Source organism: Mauremys reevesii, linkage group 4 (assembly GCF_016161935.1).
Source record: "Mauremys reevesii isolate NIE-2019 linkage group 4, ASM1616193v1, whole genome shotgun sequence".
Classification (NCBI taxonomy): domain Eukaryota; kingdom Metazoa; phylum Chordata; order Testudines; family Geoemydidae; genus Mauremys; species Mauremys reevesii.
In genome coordinates, this window is record NC_052626.1 from 70,590,637 (window position 1) to 70,602,887 (window position 12,251).

Sequence of the window (12,251 nt, forward strand, 5' to 3'; positions counted from 1 at the left end):
CAAGCTGTGGATGTGTTCCAGAGGGACTGACTGGGGAGTTTAATCAGTGTTACCCACTAGTCTTGGGAGTATCTGCTCTCCATTTTGCAGCCTGCCCTGACCTTAGCATTTCCAGTGAGGGCACACCAGGTCATACAGTCATCATGCTGTCTGACATTATTTGGACACAGGGGGATTGAATAAGTGAGAGAAATGCATTGAAAGCTGGACTGTGTTCTCTCAGCTCTAGTAGGTTGATATGCACCCTGGCCTCCAAAGCTGCCAGAAGATGGAGTAAGGATAGAGTCACTGACTGGAACAACCCATTAGGAGCCAGTCATCGAGATATGGAAAACTTGTATGGCCCTGAAATCTCATCTGGGCCCTCACTCCTGAGAAAACCTTCGTGAAGATCCTGGGTGCTGTAGCTAGGCTGAATGGGAGTACTTTGAACGGATAATGTTATTGTCCTACCATAAACCTGAAGAACCTTCTGTGGGACAGATGAATATCCACAAGAATATAAACATCTTGCATGTCAAGAGCCATGAACCAAATTCCCTCCTGTAGGGAGGGGATCCTTGATGCCAACATAACCATTCGGAATTTTGATTTGCAAAGAAAAACATTTAATTGCTGAAGGTCAAAAATGGGTCTCAATCCTCTATTTTTCTTGGGGACTATGAAATATGGAAAGTGGAACTCTCTCTTTTGGTGCTGATTTGGCACTTGTTCTATGACTCTTTGTTGGAGGAGAGAATCTGCCCCTTGACAAAGACTCTCCAAGCTAGAGCAGTCCCTGAAGAGAGGCTGAGAATTTTATAGAATAGCCAAAGTGGATGATTAATAGTACCCACCTGTCTGTTGTGATTGTCCCCCCAATTATGGGCAAAAAGGCTGGGGCAGACAAAGGTTGAGGGGGTAGTAGACGATGGCATCAATAGGAGTAGGCGGTTCTTGATCATCCCAGGAAAACACTCCTGGATAGTGGATGGGGCTGGATAGTTGTAGTTGTGGTAAAGGCAGCTGTATATCTAGGCCTTTGTACACTCTGACATTTGCATGGTGGCTGGAATGATCGCTGGCAGTATGATGGTTGGGGAGGCAGTCTCGGCTTGTACACCTGTTTATGGTGGTTTTGGAACCAAGATTTAAATGCTGAGACAGCAGAGAATTGGTCTAAAGACTTTCAATGAGTGTAGAGACTCAGTCTTCTTGTTAAGACCAGATGAGGATGATGAAACATCCATCAGTACCTGTGGATCCAATTCAATCACTCCTGCCTCACACGCCAATGGAACCAGTAGGTGTTGCATGAGGGAGGTATGGTGGGATTCCTGGATGGATCCAGGGTGTCTAGTGTAGGGATCCTATGGTCCCCAACAGAGCGAATATAAAGGGTCAACTGGCTGAGGTGTGATGGGGCACACCCTCACTCTGGTGGAGGACAGACTAACAAGCTCTTCTGGGCTTATTCAGCCCTAAGGTGAACCTCTGAGGCTTGCTCTGCCTGGAGGGGTGGAGCTTAAAAAAGGGAAGTGTCACAGGAGCACCTACCACAGGAAGGGTCAGTGAACAAGAACCTCTGGTGTGCTACAAACAGGGGGAGGACTTTATAAACAACTTAGATTGTCATCTGGTAGAATCACAGAACCACAGGGTTAGATGGGACCACAAGGGTCTTCTAGTCTAACTCCCTGTCAAGATGCAGGATTTATTGGGTCTAAACTATCAAAAACAGATTGCTATCCAGCCTCCTTTTGAAAACCTCCAGTGCAGGAGCTTCCACAACCTCCCAAGGCAGTCTGTTCCATTGCCCTACTGTTCTTACAGTTATGAAGCTTTTCCTGAGATTTAATCTAAATCTGCTATGCTGCAGTTTCAAGCCATTGCCTCTTGTCCTGCCCACTTTGTGGCAAGAGAGAGAACTTTTTCTTAGGGTTGCCAATTTTAGTTGGACATATTCCTGGAGGTCTCATCACACAACATAATCTTTAATTAAAGATTAATCTTTCATTCATGGAGACTCCAGGCCAATCCTGGAGGGTTAGCAACCCTAACTTTTCTTCATCTTTTTTATGACTGCCTTTCAAGTATTTGAAGATCATCATCATGTCGTTGTCCCCCCCACACACACATCCCCTTTTCCAAACTACACATACCCAGTTCCTTCAGCTTTTGCTCATAGGCTTGCATTCCATCCCTTTTATTATCTTTGTCACCCACTTCTGGATCCTTTTGATACATTGGTGACCAAAATTGAATACAGTACTTCAGCTGAGGCCTCACCAGTGCTAAGTAGAGCGGTACTATCACCTCCGATGACTTGCATGCTAGGCCTCTGTTAATGCAACCTAAAATTGCATTTGCTTTTTTTGCAACCGCATCGCATTGTTGACTCACGTGGAGGTTATGATCCTCCACAACTCCCAGATCCTCTGCAACAGAGATGCCTGTGTTTGAGGCCATAGTGCTTATGGTGCAGCTGCCAGGTCTCCGCAGGTGCCTAGTCAAGTAAAATAATGGCTTTTCTAAATTGTCAAAAATGTAAAATGTGGATCCTGAAACTACTGTAACATCAGCAAAATCCCCAAAACATTATTTCATCAAAAAATCTTTACATGAGAGTGGAACGATGGTTTTGCTGTGAAGGAACTGGACTGGGACTGAGAAGAGAGAGATTCAATTATGCAATTATACCATGGATTTCCTAGAATACCTTGGGCAAGCCACTTAAGGAAAGAAATTAAAAAATGCTCAGCACTCACAAATGGGGACAAATCTTCAGAGGAGTTCAGCATGTTGTGTGCTGGGCTTTTGAAAATCTGCCCATAAATGTCACAGGCAGAGCTGCTGCATGCTGACCACGTTTGAAAACCTGGTCCTTATTTTACATGCCTAAATGGGAGCAGAGCTCTTTGGAAGATCCAGACCCAGTTGTCCATGCTAAGTGCTTGAAAGCTTGGCTTTGATTTGGTGAAATCCCAGCTCTCTCTATGCTTCAGTGCCCCCTCTGTCAAATGAGGATACTAGTTTCTCTTTTTCACTCATAGAAACATAGGACTGGAAGGAACCTTGATAGATCATCTAGTCCTGTCCCCTGCATTGAGGCAGTACTATTATCTAGACCATCCCTGACAGGTGTTTGTCTAATCTGTTCTTAAAAACATCCAATGACTGAGATTCCACAACCTTCCTAGGCAATTTGTTTCGGTGCTTAATTATCCTTACAGTTAGGAAGTTTTTTCTAACGTCTAACTTAACTCTCCCGCTACGGGTGACAATTTAAGCCCGTAATTCTTGTCCTGTCCTCAGAGGTTAAGGGGAGCAACTTTTTACATACTTTAAGATTGTTATCATGCTCCCCCTCAGTCTTCTCTTCTTCAGACTAAGCAAACCCAGTTTTTTCAATCTTTCCTCATGGGTGATGTTTTCTAGACCTTTAATCATTTTAGTTGCTCTCCTCTTGACTTTCTCTAATTTGTCCATATCTTTCTCAAAGTGTTGTGCCCAAAACTGAACACAATACTCCAACTGAGGCCTTATCAGAGCTGAGTAGAGTGGAAGACTTACTTCTTGTGTCTTGGTTACAACACTCGTGCTAATACATTCTAGAATGATGTTAATCTTTTTTGTGCATAACAGTATTACATTGTTCACTCATATTTCATTTCTGATCCACTACTACCCCCCAGATTCTTTTGTGCAGTACTCCTTCAAGTTAATCATTTTCCATTTTGTATTTGTGCAGTTGATTATTCCTTCGTAAGTGTAATGCTTTACATTTGTCTTTATTGAATTTTATCCTATTTATTTCAGACCATTTCTCCGGTTTGTCAACATAATTTCGAATTCTAATCTTGACCTCCAAATCACTTGCAATTCTTCCCAACTTGGTATCATCCGCAAACTTTACAAGTGCTCTCTATATGCCATTACCCAAACATTTATGAAGATGTTGAATAGAATCGGCCCCAGGACAAATCCCTGAAGGACCCCACTCAATGTGCCCTTCCAGCTTGACTGTGAACCATTGATAACTACTCTCTGAGTACAGTTTTCCAACCAGTTGTACACCCTCCTTATAGTAGATGTATCTAGGATATTTTTCGATAGTTTGTTTATGAGAAGGTCATGGGAGACAGTTTCAAAAGCCTTACTAAAGTTGAGATATAACATACGTACTGCTTCCCCGCTATCCTCAAGATTGTTATCCTGTCAAAGAAGGGTATTAGGTTGATTTGACATGATTTGTTCTTGACAAATGCACATTGACTCTTACTTACCACTTCACTTTCTTCTAAGTGCTTACAAATGTATTATTTATTTGCTCCACTATCTTTCTGGGTACCGAAGTTAAGCTGCCTGGTCTATAATTTCATGGCTTGCCCTTATTGCCCTTTTTGTGATAGGTACTATACTTGCCTTTTTACAGTCCTCTGGAATCTTGCCTGTCCTCCACAAGTTCTCAAAGATAATTGCTAATGGCTCAGAGATCTCTTCAGCCAGTTCCTTAAGTATTCTAGGATGTATTTCATCAGGCCTTGATGACTTGAACACTTCTAACTTGTCTAAGTAATTCTTAACTTTTTCTCTTCCTGTTTTAGGTCATGTCTATATGTACTCTCAGCTCTTGTTCTTCTGAAGGGTCCTTTTAAGAAGGGGCTTCTGGGGTACCAGTGGTTGAAACTCTTGGGGGATCCTCTTACAGGCCTCTGTACAGGACCCAAGGATTACAGAAGGCCCAACAACATGCCTAAAGCCCTTAAAGACAACAAAGGAATGGAGAGGGGCCCCAAGGTGCTCCTACTATGACGGTTGTTGGATCAGTTGTCAACTGGTATCTGGGGTCTCTGCCTTAGGATACATTTCAGGAGAGGGAGGTTCAAACAGAAAGGTAATTGAATCTTGGATGGAGATTTCTGAGTTCAGGATGTTTTTCCCTGTTTCTAGTGAGGGGGGCAGAAGTGTTGGTACCAGTGGCTGTGTTGTATTGGTGGTTGAGTTAGTACTGGCAGAAGTGCCTTCATCTGAGGTTGCGGCAGCAATGAAGGGTACATTGGAACCAGCAGAAAATCCCTCTTGATCCTTCTCAGTAGAGGAGATTTAAGTTTTTCTGACACAGTCTACTTGAGAGGGGAATCTAATCAGTACTACTGAAATAGGACACTGAGTGATTGCAATGCACCTGACAGTACTGAGGCTGGTACAGCTGGATCCATACAGTCCTTATGTCCATGATATACTGAAGCACGTGCCTGGGTCAAAGGCTATTTCTTCAAGAAGTCTGTGTTTGGAGGACTGCAAGGAGAGTACCAACGTTGGTACCAAATGAGGCTGTTTGCCAAGAGATTTCTCAGTGTGCGACATGCTGGAGGTCTTCACTGATGTGGGGGGATCTCAGTACTGGAGGAGGTAGAAGTATCAGCAGTATCTATACCGGGACATGAAGTCTCCTTGCTTCCTGACATTTGCAGCTACTTTTCCCTTCTTTTAGGTTCTCTATCATGGGATCTAGTTCTTTTCTTCTTAAAAGAGCTTTGAAGTTGTCCCCTGGACTCTGCTCATTGGAGCTGAAACTGTGGGACTATCTGACACAGTGGTTGCAGCTAAAATATCCATCACTGAGAGGAAAATAATTATTATAGGCCTGGCAGGGTTTAAAGCCTGGGGTTTGGGGCATACAAAGAGAGAGGCTGCACACACAGAGAGGCCAAAGTGGGAGAGGGGAGGAGGTCCTGACCCTGAAAACAGCAAAGGGGGAGGGAACCCCAAAAGCACTAAGCATGTGTGTGGAATTAATAAAAACAATAAATAAAATACATTTAAGTATAATAAAACGATTAAAAACAAGTGGGCTAACTAAGCTTGAAACTAAACAGACACCAGAACGCGCCATCTCTAACTGCAGGTGAAGGCAACAAGGGAGGCAGTAGCACAGGGATATGCAGATGCAAACCACACAGACATTACTACCAAAAATCTCTCATCAGAAGAACACGGGCTCATGCACACCTAAAGTGGAGCACTTACAGAGACCACTGCTCAAAAAAGCCAAACTTAGATTTGTTTCAGCTAATATCAGTACTAATTTTATGCGCCATGGAAGTTATACTACATGCTTGACATTTAAAACCCAGTTTTGGATGAATGCACATTATTTTGCAACTAAACAAAAAATCCATAAAACTTCAGAACATACAAGACAACATGCAGCAAATGCATTCTTCTGTTTGGGGCTATTTAAAACCTCCACCAAGAGTTAACACTTAAACGGTTACATAGTTCTGTTTTATTATACAGAGTAGTCATGTAAACTATGGTTTTATTATAAAACTAAGGTTTTCATAATAAAGCATGCAGAAATCTAACTGAATACATTAAAATTAAGAAAGTCTTAATTACAACCCTCAAATTGCAAATCCTCAATAACTATCTGCAATTCTCTAGGAAGAGGAGCCAGGATCATTCACACATTGTGACAGACTTTGCCATTGACCTAAACATTGTATCAGCTGCATCTGGGTGGCCGAGTGATGTTCTAGCCAACAGCTGACCTTCAGCTACAATGTATTTGAACTCCTCTGAACACCCTGCTGCCTCAGACCTGGTAACATCGGTCTCCATGTTTTGATGAGGGTGTCACCGATACTGGTGTCTGCCATAACATTTTAACGGGGACTAACAAGGGCTGTCAAGCAATTAAAAAAATTAATCACACAGTTAAACAATAATGGAATACTATTTATTTAAATATTTTTGGATGTTTTCTACATTTTCAAATATATTGATTTCAATTACAACACAGAATATGAAGTATCCAGTGCTCACTTTATATTATTTTTATTTCAAATGGTTGCACTGTAAAAAAAACAAAATTTGTACTTTTCAATTCACCTAATATAATTACTGTAGTGCAATCTCTTTATCATGAAAGTTCAACTTAAAAAATGTAGAATTATGTACAAAAAAACTGCATTCAAAAATAAAACAATGTAAAACTTTAGTGTCTACAAGTCCACTCATGTATGTCCCCTTCTCTGTTTTACCTGCATTCTGCCATATATTTCATGTTATAGCAGGCTCGACTGATGACCCAGCACATGTTCATTTTAAGAACACTTTCACAGCAGATTTGACAAAATGCAAAGAAGGTACCAAAGTGAGATTTCTAAAAATAGCTACAGCACTTGACCCAAGGTTTAAGAATCTGAAGTGCCATCCAAAATCTGAGAGGGACGAGGTGTAGAACATGCTTTTAGAAGTCTTAAAAGAGCAACACTCTGATGCGGAAACTACAGAACCCGAACCACCAAAAAAGAAAATCAACTTTCTATTGCTGGCATCTGACTCAGATGATGAAAATGAACATGTGTCGGTCCGCTCTGCTTTGGATCATTATCGAACAGAACCCATCATCAGCATGGACGCATGTCCACTGGAATGGTGATTGAAGCATGAAGGGACATATGAATCTTTAGCGAATCTGGCACGTAAATATCCTGCAACGCCAGCTATAAAAGTGCCAAACGAACGCCTGTTCTCACTTTCTGGTGACATTATAAATAATAAGCAGGCAGCAGTTTCTCCCGTAAATGTAAATACACTTGTTTGTCTTAGCAATTGGCTGAACAAAGTAGGACTGAGTGGACTTGTAGGCTCTTAAGTTCTACATAACTACACTCAAAAACAAAACAATACAACAAAAAAATCTACATTTGTAAGTTACACTTTCACAATAAAGAGATTGCACTACAGTACTTGTATGAGGTGAATTGAAAAATACTATTTCTTTTATCATTTTTACAGTGCAAACATTTGTAATAAAAATATAAAGTGAGCATTGTACACTTTGTTTTCTGTGTTGTAATCAAAATGAATATATTTGAAAATGTAGAAAAACATCCAAAAATATTTAATAAATTTCAACTGGTATTCTATTGTTTAACAGAGCGATTAATTTTTTTAATCTTGATTTTTTTTTTTTAAGTTAACCGCATGATGAGGAGGGCGAGGTGTCCAGGTACTGACATATGTAAGATGTGTAGCAATTTATGTGGCCTGTCCTGAACTTCCTTGGCTGGGATCTCAAGAGTTGAGTCTATCCTCATGAATACCTGAACAAGGCTCTTCATTTTTGTTTTGGTTTGGTTTTTATGCTTAAAATTTTCGAGGAATTTTCACTGCAAAAAATTAATTTCAGTTTTCTGGGTAAATATCGGGAATAGAAGGACAGTAAAAAAAAAAAAAGGCAAAAAAATAAAGAAAAGTAGGAGTACTTCTGACCCGACTCTCTGCTCTGGAAGGAGGAGATGGCAGCTTGCTAACCTTCAGCACATCTTTATTTAGGACTCAACACTGTATTACCTTACTATAACAGACAGCTTCACATATACACTTAGATTAACTAACCACTAACACAAACAAATCTACCTACTTTAATGCATTGGATTTTCTTAATATAATGAGTATTTTCAGGTACCTGAGTGGTCCAAATTTCTGGTGGAAATTGGTAAGAAAAATTAATTATGAATTACCCTTTTTTTTGGGTATAAATAAAAAATGAAAGGCCTTTCTTTCTTGATAAGTTCTCTTTAAAAATGTGAATTTATCTTGCAGATCTAAAATGGTCTGCAAATGTCATACCTATTAGGGATGTGTGCTTCCTTAAGGCAGATCAAACATCTTATATGACCATCAGTGAGCAGCATGACAGCTTCCCAGGATGGGTAATTTTTGAATCCCAAGGACTTACGGTTTATCATGGTGAGCGAAATGATACCAAGTACTTCTCGGCGGGAAAGAAATATTGTTCAACAGGAAAAAAATAGAAACTACACAAAAAAATACTAAACGAAACTACTGCTAACTAAATAATTGCCTATTTAAAATGTATTTACTAGGACTATAGAGGGCATGCGTGATAAAAGAGGAGAGCTCAGACTCATAGCCATAGGCAGTGAGAAGGAACTGAGGGTAGTTGTGATGGCCTGATCCTTTTGGCCCTCAGCTGGAAGCACAATGACATGCAGGGTGCAAGCGCTGCCCCAACTGGTATTGCTGATTAAAGTCTCTATCTTGAGTGCACTGGGCATGCACTTATCAACTATGGAATATCTATATCCATCTATCTATATATGAACAATCACTTGAAGAATCACAACTCATTCAGTTTCAATTTCCAGATGTCAGATATGAACAGTAATCAATAAATCTGAAAAACAACTTACCTTCTCCATGACAGTAGGAAATAGGAACAGTTGTATGATGGGCTTCTAGGGAAATAACTGTTTCCTCTGATCCAGCAGTCGGTGAAATTAACTGCTCAAAAAAACCCAAACAAACAAATTAGTCATAATTTCAATGACAGCATTTTATTCTGTAGTACAGCAAGCACCTGCCACAGCCCAAAGTGCAAATGTAAAAATACAACATGGTATATTGTTGAAGTAAAAAATGATATATCCACTGTCTTCAACTCTACTAGATTTTGTTCAACATGTATATTGCCAAAATGGCATCAAATAACAGAAAGCACTTAAATATTGAAGAACTAATACATCAAAAAGATTATTCTGACAATACATGTTACAAATATACTAGAAAGACAATATCTGAGAATAGGTTCATTAATAAATTTTAACATCTCAGAAACCACCCTAAGGTGATCTCAAAAAAATATAAGATGCTCTTGACTGGGAACACACATTTATATATTTCCTAGATAAAATGCTGTCAACATTAATCTACCAAAAAAATCAAGTTTAGTAAATTAAAATATCTAACTTTTGATGTATCTATCTAGTGGGTGCACCCACACAGAGGGCTTGTAATGCCTGTAACACTACTGTTTTGGATCACAACACTCTGCATTATCCCCCTTATCCATCCCTCATTCTTGTCTCTATTTTAATCCCACCATTCTCAAATCCCCATAGCACAGCTTCCTTCCTTCCAGATAAGAGGTTCTAAACAGAAAAATGATGCACCAAATCAGCGAGATGTGCATTGGTCGAACCATTGGAACACATTCAGGCACTCCTCCACGTCACCTTAAAAATTAGGACAAAGCCTCTGGGGTGCTCCAAAACCCAAATACTGAGATACTGATATCTCCTACATACAAAAGTACAATGAATAACCACAATAACTTTTGGCTAGCTCAACTCTAGTTATTGTAATGAATGGGATTTCCAGTAGCCAGTGCAAGTCATAGCTATAGAAATAAGAACATGGTTTTGAAGGAGGTTTACAGGAGATATAATATACAGCTGATAATTATTTGAGACTATATACAATTCTCTTTTAAAATATAATCTTGAATGTTCTGAATTCACTGTTTTCCCAAGTTTGGTCTACTTTCTGCTCATAGATCAAAACTACTTAAAGATGTGATGGATTGTTCCTATAAAAGTCGCCCATTTTTAACAGTAGGTAGCAATCATTTGCAGGACAGTTAAAGAAGAGGCTGCAATAGTATTGTAGGTTATCTATTCTGTTTGTAATCCTAAATGCTCTGAATCCCCCATTCTTAGGCCCTATTTGAGGAAAATACTTAAGCATGCATTTAACATTAATGCATGTGCTTATGTCCCAATAAACTCCAATGGGACATAAGGACATGATTATGAATTATCCTGATTTGGGGCCATAGTCCCTGAACTTTCTATAAACACATTTTCCTGTAAATTTTCTGTTATGCAATACTGCCGAAAGAGTATCTGATTTCTGTCCTTAAGATGCCTTCAGTTCTGCTTTTCATTCATCTACTGAAGGATTTTTGAGATTGATTTGCCATCTTAAAAAGCAGCTTACTTCAGACAACAGTTTTAAAACTCACACTTCTTTAAATCATAATTAGAAATCACCACATTTCATTTACTATCATATTTACAAGAGGGAAAACATGATCCAGTGGCTGAATGTCAAACTCTGCAAAAGTTCATACTTTGCACTGACTCACTGAGTAATTTGAGCAAGTCATAATGTCACTATGCCTCAGTTTTCCACCAGTGAAGAATTTAATACTTGCCTACTTCACTGAGATGTCTGATGCTTAATTCATTAATCTTTACTATGCACTTTCAAATCCTTAGATGAAAGATGTTATGAGTATAAAATATTCATATTTTACACAAATCCAAAGTAAATTAACGTGTCTTTACCAAATTATTTTGATATTCTAACCTTATGATTAATGTTAAAAAAATCATAACTTTTAGTAAGACGAATGAATGGAAAAGGCATTATGGAATAGTGATTTTTAATCATCTCTCTGATAAATTAAATACCAGACTACTCAATTTATAAATAAATATACGGCTTCCTTATAAAAAACATTACTTCCTTTAAATATTTTTATCCAATTACACAGACACACCCCCTTGAATATATAAGATTAAAGGAATATAAAGATCAGTGAAAAAACAAAATGCAAGAAAACTGAATACGTTTTAAGGTGGTGAGGTAATGTACTGAAACACTCAAAAATTCAATAAATTCCTTGTCAATGCCAAAGCAAACATCAACAGCCTCCTTCAAGACCTACTAGACCAAAAAAAACATAATTCAGACAATCAGAGAACTGAATTTTGTTAATTCTAGTTCTCTTTCAAGAAATAGCACATACATTGCTCCAAGCCCTCTCTTTTAGTGTATTTCTCCTGGCTCTACAAAAAGATTTACATTCTTGTTTATCCATCTTTAAAGGATAAAACTGAAATGTCATCCTTACTATCCTCACAATATTCAGTTTACTTGCAGAAAGAATAAGTAGTCAGTCACATAGCCATGGATCTAAATAAGTTGTGTACAGGGTGGATAGCTATATTTATAAAAAAGTTTATTTAAATTGGATTTTTCTTTTCTAAAATAAACCTATTTAAAAGTGAATTTCAAATCATGTGAAAGTTAAAACTTACTGTAATCTATTTGAACTATTTAAATTAAAATTATATTCAAGCAGTACAAAGTTTTACAGAAAGTCACACCACTGAACTGGTGGAAGTCACCGACTAAGAACCTGGAACCAGAGTATGCTGAAGTGCTAAACCAGCTTTTAACAGCAGTAATCTCTTCTGTAGGTGCAGAGAGAATAGTTTCTTCATTTCAGTTTATTCAATCAGTTCAATTCAATGACTGGCTCTCATTCAAAGCTGAGCGACTGACTGGGAGCAGAAAAAGCTTGTTTTCCCTCTTCCAACCTATGTATAACTAGGTGTGAGAAAGTGAGATCCACTACTTCTAAAAATCTGAATGACATTGGGACAATC

General features: G+C 38.8%; 1 protein-coding gene across 9 annotated transcripts in view; it reads right to left on the reverse strand.

Annotated features, from left to right (window-relative positions):
* FUT8 (fucosyltransferase 8) overlaps positions 1-12,251 on the reverse strand; it is a 247,885-nt gene that overhangs the window by 147,267 nt on the left and 88,367 nt on the right. For all 9 annotated transcript variants that reach the window (XM_039538157.1, XM_039538164.1, XM_039538161.1 and 6 more), the window contains one exon: positions 9,210-9,300. The gene's annotated coding sequence lies outside the window, so the exon portion shown is untranslated. The remainder of the gene's footprint in view (positions 1-9,209; positions 9,301-12,251) is intronic.